Raw genomic sequence first — 12,982 nt, 5'->3', positions numbered from 1 at the left:
GAAACTGTGTGGTATAATCAGTGATCGAGCATCATCTCTTCTTATGAACATTTAAACCAAGGGATTGGGAATTTGTTTGTTTTTAGAGAGAATTGGTGAGCCAAGGGATTGGGATCCAATCATATAAGATTGCCAAGCAAAATTCAATGAATGCATTGGTTGAGGAAGGGATAAAAGTTGTTTTGATTCGGAGATCTCAATATCTCCTAACACCCAATGAATTCCCATTTCTGATCTACACTTTCTCTTTACATTCTGCAATTTAATTCATGCAATCACCCCCATCCCTTTTAATTTCAGCAATTTAGCTTCTCGCTCTTTAATTCATGCAATTTTACATTCCGCAATTCTCATCTAAATCTTGATTTCGCTCAACTAGAACATACTTCTAATCCGAATTGCTCACTCAACCAATCCTTGTGGGATTCGACCTCACTCTATTGTGAGTTTTTACTTGACGATAACCGGTGCACTTGCCGGAAGGAATTTTGCCGATCGTGCAATTTCCTAAATCGTAGCATATCAAGATTATGCACAACATCAAGTTTATGGCGCCGTTGCCGGGGATTGGTTTTCGATTGACAATTCTCAAATTGGAAGTTAACTAGATTGAGCAATTTTCTTGTTTTGTTAATTCAGTTTAAGTTACTTGTTGAATTTTAATTTCTGCACTCTGTTACTTGCTTTCTTTCTTTATGCCTTTAAATTCAAGCAACTAACTCACTGACCCACTAACTATTTGAATTAATTCCTCAACTGCTCTAACCATACTCTTCCATTAACCAAGAGTATTCCACTTGTTTGTTGCCTGTGCTGTGTTCTTGTATGACAGGTAGGAGAGGAGAGACAACAACTCCTCCATATACCGAACCAGAGAGGACTCTTCATAGACTTAGAAGGGAAGCAAGAGGGAAGAGAGTACTGGGAGAAGAAGAATCTGAAGGAGAATCTGAGGACAATTTTGAAGAAGCTCTAGATTTCAACATGGATAGAGAAGTTCACAACCATGAGAGGGCTGACGGAAACAATGCCATTCCTGAGAGGAGGGTTCTTGGTTCATACATAAACCCAACCTCTGGGAATTGTGGTAGCAGCATTCAGAAACCACCCATTCAGGCCAACAATTTTGAACTCAAACCACAGCTAATATCATTGGTGGAGGATCATTGTTCATTTGGTGGAAGTGCTAATGAAGATCCAAACCAACATCTCACAAAATTTTTGAGAATTTGCGACACTGTGAAGTCCAATGGAGTCCAGGAAGATGCCTATAAACTGCTCTTGTTCCCATTTTCACTTAGGGACAAGGCAGCTAAGTGGCTGGAATCATTCCCAAGGGGGAGCCTAACAACCTGGGATGAGGTGGAAAGCAAGTTTCTGGCACGTTTCTACCCCCCACAAAAGGTCAATAGGCTTCGATCTGAGGTTCAGACTTTTAGACAACAGGATGGTGAAACCCTCTACGAGGCATGGGAGAGGTTCAAAGAATTGACAAGGAAATGCCCACCAGACATGTTCCATGACTGGGTGCAATTACATATTTTCTATGATGGACTTTCTTATGAATCAAGGAAGGTTGTAGACCATTCATCAGGAGGTTCATTGAACAGGAAAAAGACTGTGGAAGAAGCCATTGAAGTGATTGAAACAGTGGCTGAGAATGAGTACTACTATGCTTCAGAAAGACACAACACTAAGGGAGTCATGGAGCTGAACCATGTTGATACAATTCTAGCCCAAAACAAAGTGTTTGCCAAGCAACTAGCAGAGCTCACCAGGAAATTAGACACAAAGCAAGTGGCTGCAATACAAACACAAGATCAAGAGGAAATAAGCACTGAAGGAGGTGATTGGGAAGAGGCAAATTATGTGGGAAATCAACAAAGGCAACCATATGATCCACATTCCAACACTTACAACCCAGGCTGGAAAAACCACCCAAACTTTGGGTGGGGAAACCAGCAAACCCAACCACAAAACCACAAACCTTACAACCACAACCAACATAACAATTCCACATACCAAAACTCCAACCAAAGATCATACCAAGCCACACAAAACACTTACTCCCAACCACCATATCATGGCCAAAATAATCAACCTGCCCAACCTAATCCGAACCAACAATTTCAAGATCAATTAAACAGGATAGAAGGAATGCTAGCAAACATGGGTCAGGACATAAGTGAGTTGAAAAGCTTTAGGGAATATGTGAGATCCACCTTAAGGAACCATGGTGAAAAACTCAAGAGGATGGAGTCTCAAGTAGAGAGCTATCTCAACAGGCCCCCAAGTCAACTGCAGTGTTCCTTAGTGACATTGAAAAGAATCCTAAAGGGGAACAAAAGGGAGTGAGATGGGAAGAATGCAAGGCCATCACCATATTGAAGGAAGTCTCAGAAGAAGAAGGAATCAGACCCTCAGAAAAGGAGCCAAAAATCTTGAAGGAAGGTGTGGAAGAAGCTAAGCAGGAAAGTGAAACTGAGCAAGCCAAAGAACCGCAAAAGGGAGGCATACTGGAAACATACCAACCAAAAGCACCATTTCCTCAGAGGTTAGGAGGAGGTGAAAAAGGGAAAATATATTCAAGGTTCTTAGAGACATTTAAGTCTCTCCATATCAATATTCCCTTTCTTGAGATCCTCCAGCAGATGCCTACACACATCAAGTATTTGAAGGAGTTGCTGAGCAAGAAAAGAGTTTTGAAGGGAGGACAAACTGTAATAATGAACAAGGAATGCAGTGCACTCATCAAGAAGGATATGGTCTCTAAGAAAACAGACCCAGGAAGTTTTCATATCCCCTGCATCATAGGGGAAACAAAAATTGACAGAGGATTCTGTGATCTAGGAGCTAGCATAAATATGATGCCTCTAACTCTTATGAAGAGGCTACAACTGAATGAGGTGAGATCCACTGATGTAATCATACAACTGGCTGACAAAACTCAAAAGCAAGCTGAAGGAGTAGTTGAGAATGTGCTGGTGAAAGTGGGAAATTATTTCTTCCCCACAGATTTTGTCATTTTGGACATGGAGGAAAGCTACCTACACCCTATCATTCTGGGAAGGCCATTTCTAGCCACTGCTAGAGCACTCATCGATATAGAATAAGGAGAGCTAATTTTGAGAGTAAATGATGAACAGCTCATTTTCCATGCTTTCAAGCCTGCATCTGAGCTTGAACCAGAACCTGAAAAGCCTAAGGATGATAGTAGCCATCTGTGTTTGGAGGAAAGCAATCCAGCAGCTGAAACTCTGAAACAGTCCTTGGAAGGCAAACAAGAATTGCAAGAGTTAAAGCCACAAGAATCAATAGAAACAGATCAGAAGGATCCTCCTGGCATAAGGGTCAATGAAGAAATCCTCAAGAGAGAGGGAAGAATTGTAAAGAAATTGCCAAGAGGGTGGAGAAACAAGAAAATTCCCACTGAAGGTTTCTCTCTGGGAGATAAAGTGATATCAAGTCATTATCTGCCAATCCCACCTGGCCTCAAAACCATTCCTTCCCAGCTCCCTCAAGTGTTCACAATTAGGAAAGTTCTTTCTATGGAACATTTGGAAATCATGAAGGAATCAAATGGGGGTGTTTTCATAGTGAGAGGAGAGGACATCAAGCACTACAATCCACCCTAACAAGGGACAACCGTCAAGCTAGTGACGTTAAAGAAGCGCTTCATGGGAGGCAACCCATGTTTTAGTATCCTTACTCTTTATTATTTTGCTTTGCATCTAATAAAGCATGGTTTCTTATGCATGAACTTGAATCCTCAGGACAACTGTTGATAAGGTGCACTAAACATTGCATGTAAAATACAATTGGTCTCTAAGTTTGGTGTGCCTGAAGGCACCCCCAAATCTTATTCAAATTGTATTCAATCTTTCATTCAAGGTGCACAACCAAACATTAAGTTTGGTGTTCCTCTTTGAACACAGTTAATGAAAAGCAAGAAGTTCCTCTGGATTTAGAAATTCATGACAAGTATACCATTTGCATGTTTTAATACTTTGATTTCAATTACTTTAGGTAGTAAAAGTGTTTAGGATCAAAGAGCCAAAGTGACCATGATTTACTAGAATTATGCATATTCATTAAGGACAACCAACATGGATTTCATGTCATCAGGAGACATTACCAAACACTAAGTTTGGTGTCCAATAATAAGTGTGCATACATATAAAAGTCACGGCTATAGGCTCATCAAGTCAATCATTGATTTACAATTCAAAAAGAATAAAAAACATGTGCAAGTACTATTCATTATTCACATGGATAGAAAAAATGATAGCAAATTTGTTTGTTTGTGCAGGTACAAAAGGAAGGATAAGAATGGAGGAAAAAGACAAAGGAGGGAGGTACGGTGCTTGGTCAAAAGGGAAGTTCACAAGTTTTTGAAACTAACACATGGGAAAAGGAAGTTCTGCATGAAAAGATAGCTACATGTACAACCTAATGCACCTAGAATACTTCCAAGAAAGTGAAAAGCAATTCGTCCTTCTCCCTAATTCATATATTTACCATCAAACCTTCCTTCACAAATCACTCTAGCCGTCCATTTTTCACTTGCTTGCACTATAAAGAACCACTTGGGGAACGAGTTCCACACCACCAAATCTCTTTCTTGCACATTTTGTTTCATCATAGCATAACTATCTCTTGCCGAAAGCAACCTCACCCCACTTCTAACAACACTTTCTTACTTCACCTTGTCAACTTTAGCTTGTCACTTGCCAAAACTAAAGAACCAATGGCAGCCTCATCTAGCCACAAAAGAAGAAAAGACAAGCAGCCAATGGAGGAGGAAAGGGAATTTGATGCATGGAAATACAAATCAGTTTTCCATGAGATCCAGGCCGAATGGATGAGACCTAAAAGGGTACTAGCTGAGGTCCCCTTTGACCTTGAAAAGGATGAGTTCCCAGGTGTTTGGGAGAAGATCAAAAAGAGGAAGTGGGAGCTCTTGACTAAGCCAATCACTGAAATCAACATCAACCTGGTGAAGGAGTTTTATGCAAATGCAGTGAGGGAGGATCCAACCGTGGAACCCACATACAAAAGCTATGTGAGAGGGGTGGAAGTTGACTTCAGCCCCAAGGCAATCATGAAAACTCTTGGCCTGAAAAACATACGTTTCAGCCAAGCAAGTTATGAGGAAAGGATGATAGGAGAACCTGACTATTCGACTATTGCTGAAGACCTTTGTGCCATCAGAGCTGAATGGGTGAGAAAAATAAAAGGGGCTCCAAGAGTCTGGAGAAGGGGAGACCTAACACCTGAAGCTAAAGGGTGGTATGCAATAGTTAGGAGATCCATCCTACCCACTGCAAACTCTTCAGAAATAGTCCCTAAAAGAGCCATCTTGCTACATTGCATTATGGTGGGAGGGGAGATCAAAGTTCATAAACTCATTGCTGAACAGATACAAGAGTTTAGTGAGAAAAGTGACCCTGACTCCTGGCTCCACTTCCCTAGCACCATCATTAGACTATGCATCGATGCCCAAGTACCACTTGAAGATGAAAGACCTAATTGGCTATATCCTGGAATGGCCATAACTGCGTACAGAATGACTCTTGGCCCAATTGCTCCAAGACATACAAAAAGAAGAAATGAAGAAGGGCAACAAGAAGAAGCAGAGCAAGAAGCAGAGCAAGAAGGAGAAGAAGGAGAAGAAGAGCAAGAAGAGCAAGAAGAGCAAGGAATTCCAGAAAGAAGGCGACAAGTTCCCAGAGACCCCATGGATATGAGCAGAATGCAGGAAATCATGGAAGGAATATCTCAACAATACATGAGGTCTCAAGAGAGACAAGAGGACTTTCACCTAAAAATGATGGACATGCAAAGGAACTTTGAATCAAGATTCCTAGATCTGCAAAGGGAACAGAATTTACAATTACAGGAATCCCTCAGCCACATATGCCAACACCAAGATGCCAATATCTTGGCAATCAAGGAAGCCACCACTTTGCAGAATGCAAGATACTCAGTTCAAGCTGATTACAACATCAGTTCTCAAATCAAGCTTAACTACATAGGGGAACATCTACACAAGATGGACCCAGCATTCCCAGCTTTTGATGAGTATTTCAAAGGGAGGAAAGAAGGAGAAATAAACAAGGCAATGATCCTTGAAAAAGGAGTGGAAGAAACAATGAAAAAGGCTGGATTCTGGAAAAAGCTCATAAGAAAAGACAAAGGAAGTACAAGTGGTCAAAAAGAGGTAAGAAGCAAGAAGAAGCAGGATCCCAAGAATCAAGAAGAACCAAGCAATAAATGAGAGGTGGTCTCGCTCCTTAATAATCAAATGATAGTTTGTGAATTGTCTTTATGAGCTTTCTTTCATTATAAGTCATTTAAGTTTTATGTGAAATTTTTAGTATGAGTGTCTGTTTACTGCTTGAATAAAGTGAATGCCTAGATATTTGGATATAACTTCACCTTCTTAAACAAATGCTTGCCATGCTTGTTCTGTTTCCAAAAATAAAAGAAAAGTTTGAACAAAAGTAACTTGGCTCAATTAGTGACAAATCAAGTAGAATTAAGTGGTGGTATGCATGATTGATTGTTTAGTCAGATCACTGGAAATTGAGTGTAGAATTATCATTTTTGTGTAGAAGTTTGAATACTGTCTATGGATTTTGATAAATAAATGTCTTTGGCCATGAAAAAGAAAGAAAAAGAAGAAGAAAAAGCCACTGAAAAAGGGCAACCAAAAAGCAAAAAAAATTGAGAAAATAAGCTAGGCACCAATGGTTTGAACTTCTGAGACAAATGCCTGTGGTGTTTATGTATTAAGGATATGCTTGGATGAATAGGTTCTGAGGAGTGTTTCAACACTTGGTAACTTGGGTTAACTAACCCGGGATTATCAACCAAAAGTCCATTATCAAGAGCAACCTAAATACAAAACATTTAGTCACACAAAGAGGTGCTGGGCACCAATGTCTCAAGAAGAAATGTGAACTAAAATGCCTGTAGTGGATATGTGTAGTGCACTGATAAGAAAAAGAAAATGCCAAAGGCTTGTGCAACACATGACACTGAGCAAACAAGGAGCAAAGGAGCTCTAAGAAAAAAAAGAAAAACAAAGAAGGAAAAAGTGCCAAAGACATAAGAGTAACAAGAGGCCATAGCAGTGTTTGATGAATGCAATGAAAAAGTGATAATCTTACCTGAAAAGAATGAAAAAGTGATGCTGCAACTTTCTGCATAAAACCCTTCTGATGAACTTCAAATGCTTGCTAATATAGCCAATGTAATTGCTTTTTGTTTCATACTTTCTTCTCAAGTAACTCAGGACTTGCTTAGGGACAAGCAAGTATTAAGTTTGGTGTTGTGATGCCAAGGCATCTTAGGCTAGTTTCACTAGCATTTTTCTGTTAGTTTTAGTTGTTTTATGCATTTTCTTGAGCTTAAAGTAACCAAGAATGGTTAAATGAACAACAAAGTAATGAATCATCCAAACAGTATAATTTTGATGCAAATTCCATGAGTTTTTAGTTATATTACTTGAATGCTATGAATGGAAGATTTCTCATGAAATTTTGCAAGACTTTGATGCAATTGTTTGGATGATTTCAGGGAAGAAGAGGCTAGGCAAGGAAGCAACAAAATCAATAAAGGAAGCTTGAAGATCACATGTGGAGTTTAAGTTCCAGTTTAAGCTTAAACTGGAACTTAAACTGCCAAGCCATATAATGCTGAAAATGGCGTTTAACCTCCAGTTTAACCTTAAACTGGAAGTTAAACGCCAGAATGAGAAATGCACCAAAGTTGAAATTGGCATTTAACCTCCAGTTTAAGGTTAAACTGGAAGTTAAACGCCAGAATCATGAAAAGAGGAAATGCTGAAACTGGCGTTTAACCTCCAGTTTAACCTTAAACTGGAAGTTAAACGCCAGAATGAGAAAGGCACCAAAGTAGCATTTCCACGTTTAAGCTCCAGTTTAACCTTAAACTGGAGCTTAAACGTGTTCGACAGAATTTCTCACTAGGAAGCATTTCCACGTTTAACCTCCAGTTTAACCTTAAACTGGAGGTTAAACGCCAGAAGTAAGAAAGGCACCAGGAGCATTTCCACGTTTAAGCTCCAATTTAACCTTAAACTGGAGCTTAAACGTGTTCGACTATTTCTCTCCTCCAGGGTTGCTTTCTCATTTCCACGTTTAAGCTTCAGTTTAACCTTAAACTGAAGCTTAAACGTGTTCGACCCAATTGCTCCTCCAGGGTTGTTTTCTTCATTTCCACGTTTAAGTTTCAGTTTAACCTTAAACTGAAGCTTAAACGTGTTCGCCATTTCACACTCCTGGGTTGCTTTCTTCCATTTCCACGTTTAAGTTTCAGTTTAACCTTAAACTGAAACTTAAACTTCAACTTAAACGCCACTTTTTGAAAGGGTTTCTGGGCCAAGAATATGGCAGTTTAAGTTAGCATTTGAGGACAAATATTAACTTAAACGTATTATGGTATGAAACCCAATTGAATATCATGGTTTATGGGATTGGGCCTGAAGGATTGATGAGTCTGGAACTTCAATTTGTTGAGTCATGTGTCATTACTTGATTATCACTAAGTTGGCTCAATGAATGTTACAGAATTGGATCAGCAGCCTCATCAGGATTATGGACCATAAACCCAAAGCAAAAGGAAATCAAGGAAAGGCCTCAAAGCCCAAGAAACACAACAGAAGCTCAATTTAGAAAGTGTATAAATAGGATAGAATTTAAGTTAGTTAGCACTTTTTTTTACACTGGAGAACTTTTCATCAATTTTTCTAGTTTTGAATTCAGAGCTATGACTCACTAAACCCCTTTCATTGGGTTAGGGAGCTCTATTGTAATTCAATGAATCAATAATAGTTTTATCTTCTTCTTCAATCTTTTCTCTTGAATTTTGTTAGAAAGCTTCTCGATCTAATTCCATTGGGTAGTTGTCTTGGGAAAGAAACTACCCATAATTGGAATCCTTCGGAACCTTGGGAAAGGAATGGAGGATTCATGCTAGAGAAGCTTTCTCACAGTGAATTGGATTGGGGTTTGGATGGATATTGTGACATGTAATCCTACCAAATTGTGGTTCATGAAACTGTGTGGTATAATCAGTGATCGAGCATCATCTCTTCTTATGAACATTTAAACCAAGGGATTGGGAATTTGTTTGTTTTTAGAGAGAATTGGTGAGCCAAGGATTGGGATCCAATCATATAAGATTGCCAAGCAAAATTCAATGAATGCATTGGTTGAGGAAGGGATAAAAGTTGTTTTGATTCGGAGATCTCAATATCTCCTAACACCCAATGAATTCCCATTTCTGATCTACACTTTCTCTTTACATTCTGCAATTTAATTCATGCAATCACCCCCATCCCTTTTAATTTCAGCAATTTAGCTTCTCGCTCTTTAATTCATGCAATTTTACATTCCGCAATTCTCATCTAAATCTTGATTCCGCTCAACTAGAACATACTTCTAATCCGAATTGCTCACTCAACCAATCCTTGTGGGATTCGACCTCACTCTATTGTGAGTTTTTACTTGACGATAACCGGTGCACTTGCCGGAAGGAATTTTGCCGATCGTGCAATTTCCTAAATCGTAGCATATCAAGATTATGCACAACATCAAGTTTATGGCGCCGTTGCCGGGGATTGGTTTTCGATTGACAATTCTCAAATTGGAAGTTAACTAGATTGAGCAATTTTCTTGTTTTGTTAATTCAGTTTAAGTTACTTGTTGAATTTTAATTTCTGCACTCTGTTACTTGCTTTCTTTCTTTATGCCTTTAAATTCAAGCAACTAACTCACTGACCCACTAACTATTTGAATTAATTCCTCAACTGCTCTAACCATACTCTTCCATTAACCAAGAGTATTCCACTTGTTTGTTGCCTGTGCTGTGTTCTTGTATGACAGGTAGGAGAGGAGAGACAACAACTCCTCCATATACCGAACCAGAGAGGACTCTTCATAGACTTAGAAGGGAAGCAAGAGGGAAGAGAGTACTGGGAGAAGAAGAATCTGAAGGAGAATCTGAGGACAATTTTGAAGAAGCTCTAGATTTCAACATGGATAGAGAAGTTCACAACCATGAGAGGGCTGACGGAAACAATGCCATTCCTGAGAGGAGGGTTCTTGGTTCATACATAAACCCAACCTCTGGGAATTGTGGTAGCAGCATTCAGAAACCACCCATTCAGGCCAACAATTTTGAACTCAAACCACAGCTAATATCATTGGTGGAGGATCATTGTTCATTTGGTGGAAGTGCTAATGAAGATCCAAACCAACATCTCACAAAATTTTTGAGAATTTGCGACACTGTGAAGTCCAATGGAGTCCAAGAAGATGCCTATAAACTGCTCTTGTTCCCATTTTCACTTAGGGACAAGGCAGCTAAGTGGCTGGAATCATTCCCAAGGGGGAGCCTAACAACCTGGGATGAGGTGGAAAGCAAGTTTCTGGCACGTTTCTACCCCCCCACAAAAGGTCAATAGGCTTCGATCTGAGGTTCAGACTTTTAGACAACAGGATGGTGAAACCCTCTACGAGGCATGGGAGAGGTTCAAAGAATTGACAAGGAAATGTCCACCAGACATGTTCCATGACTGGGTGCAATTACATATTTTCTATGATGGACTTTCTTATGAATCAAGGAAGGTTGTAGACCATTCATCAGGAGGTTCATTGAACAGGAAAAAGACTGTGGAAGAAGCCATTGAAGTGATTGAGACAGTGGCTGAGAATGAGTACTACTATGCTTCAGAAAGACACAACACTAAGGGAGTCATGGAGCTGAACCATGTTGATACAATTCTAGCCCAAAACAAAGTGTTTGCCAAGCAACTAGCAGAGCTCACCAGGAAATTAGACACAAAGCAAGTGGCTGCAATACAAACACAAGATCAAGAGGAAATAAGCACTGAAGGAGGTGATTGGGAAGAGGCAAATTATGTGGGAAATCAACAAAGGCAACCATATGATCCACATTCCAACACTTACAACCCAGGCTGGAAAAACCACCCAAACTTTGGGTGGGGAAACCAGCAAACCCAACCACAAAACCACAAACCTTACAACCACAACCAACATAACAATTCCACATACCAAAACTCCAACCAAAGATCATACCAAGCCACACAAAACACTTACTCCCAACCACCATATCATGGCCAAAATAATCAACCTGCCCAACCTAAACCGAACCAACAATTTCAAGATCAATTAAACAGGATAGAAGGAATGCTAGCAAACATGGGTCAGGACATAAGTGAGTTGAAAAGCTTTAGGGAATATGTGAGATCCACCTTAAGGAACCATGGTGAAAAACTCAAGAGGATGGAGTCTCAAGTAGAGAGCTATCTCAACAGGCCCCCAAGTCAACTACAGTGTTCCCTAGTGACACTGAAAAGAATCCTAAAGGGGAACAAAAGGGAGTGAGATGGGAAGAATGCAAGGCCATCACCATATTGAAGGAAGTCTCAGAAGAAGAAGGAATCAGACCCTCAGAAAAGAAGCCAGAAATCTTGAAGGAAGGTGTGGAAGAAGCTAAGCAGGAAAGTGAAACTGAGCAAGCCAAGGAACCGCAAAAGGGAGGCATACTGGAAACATACCAACCAAAAGCACCATTTCCTCAGAGGTTAGGAGGAGGTGAAAAAGGGAAAACATATTCAAGGTTCTTAGAGACATTTAAGTCTCTCCATATCAATATTCCCTTTCTTGAGATCCTCCAGCAGATGCCTACACACATCAAGTATTTGAAGGAGTTGCTGAGCAAGAAAAGAGTTTTGAAGGGAGGACAAACTGTAATAATGAACAAGGAATGCAGTGCACTCATCAAGAAGGATATGGTCTCTAAGAAAACAGACCCAGGAAGTTTTCATATCCCCTGCATCATAGGGGAAACAAAAATTGACAGAGGATTCTGTGATCTAGGAGCTAGCATAAATATGATGCCTCTAACTCTTATGAAGAGGCTACAACTGAATGAGGTGAGATCCACTGATGTAATCATACAACTGGCTGACAAAACTCAAAAGCAAGCTGAAGGAGTAGTTGAGAATGTGCTGGTGAAAGTGGGAAATTATTTCTTCCCCACAGATTTTGTCATTTTGGACATGGAGGAAAGCTACCTACACCCTATCATTCTGGGAAGGCCATTTCTAGCCACTGCTAGAGCACTCATCGATATAGAATAAGGAGAGCTAATTTTGAGAGTAAATGATGAACAGCTCATTTTCCATGCTTTCAAGCCTGCATCTGAGCTTGAACCAGAACCTGAAAAGCCTAAGGATGATAGTAGCCATCTGTGTTTGGAGGAAAGCAATCCAGCAGCTGAAACTCTGAAACAGTCCTTGGAAGGCAAACAAGAATTGCAAGAGTTAAAGCCACAAGAATCAATAGAAACAGATCAGAAGGATCCTCCTGGCATAAGGGTCAATGAAGAAATCCTCAAGAGAGAGGGAAGAATTGTAAAGAAATTGCCAAGAGGGTGGAGAAACAAGAAAATTCCCACTGAAGGTTTCTCTCCGGGAGATAAAGTGATATCAAGTCATTATCTGCCAATCCCACCTGGCCTCAAAACCATTCCTTCCCAGCTCCCTCAAGTGTTCACAATTAGGAAAGTTCTTTCTATGGAACATTTGGAAATCATGAAGGAATCAAATGGGGGCGTTTTCATAGTGAGAGGAGAGGACATCAAGCACTACAATCCACCCTAACAAGGGACAACCGTCAAGCTAGTGACGTTAAAGAAGCGCTTCATGGGAGGCAACCCATGTTTTAGTATCCTTACTCTTTATTATTTTGCTTTGCATCTAATAAAGCATGGTTTCTTATGCATGAACTTGAATCCTCAGGACAACTGTTGATAAGGTGCACTAAACATTGCATGTAAAATACAATTGGTCTCTAAGTTTGGTGTGCCTGAAGGCACCCCCAAATCTTATTCAAATTGTATTCAATCTTTCATTCAAGGTGCACAACCA

The 12,982-nt window shown here is 40.0% G+C and overlaps 2 non-coding genes across 2 annotated transcripts; both read right to left on the bottom strand.

Moving 5' to 3' along the window:
* Nucleotides 1-1,410: 1,410 nt before the first annotated feature.
* On the bottom strand, nt 1,411-1,514 carry LOC112716666 (small nucleolar RNA R71). The gene has a single exon (XR_003160434.1). It is a non-coding gene; the product is annotated as a small nucleolar RNA R71 (small nucleolar RNA).
* Nucleotides 1,515-10,490: 8,976 nt separating this feature from the next.
* Nucleotides 10,491-10,594, bottom strand: LOC112717371 (small nucleolar RNA R71). The gene has a single exon (XR_003160627.1). It is a non-coding gene; the product is annotated as a small nucleolar RNA R71 (small nucleolar RNA).
* Nucleotides 10,595-12,982: the final 2,388 nt, after the last annotated feature.

Source organism: Arachis hypogaea, chromosome 1, assembly GCF_003086295.3.
Source record: "Arachis hypogaea cultivar Tifrunner chromosome 1, arahy.Tifrunner.gnm2.J5K5, whole genome shotgun sequence".
In the NCBI taxonomy this organism is placed as follows: Eukaryota; Viridiplantae; Streptophyta; class Magnoliopsida; order Fabales; family Fabaceae; genus Arachis; species Arachis hypogaea.
Note: the sequence above shows the minus strand (reverse complement) of the source record. Positions and strands in the feature narration are given on the sequence as shown.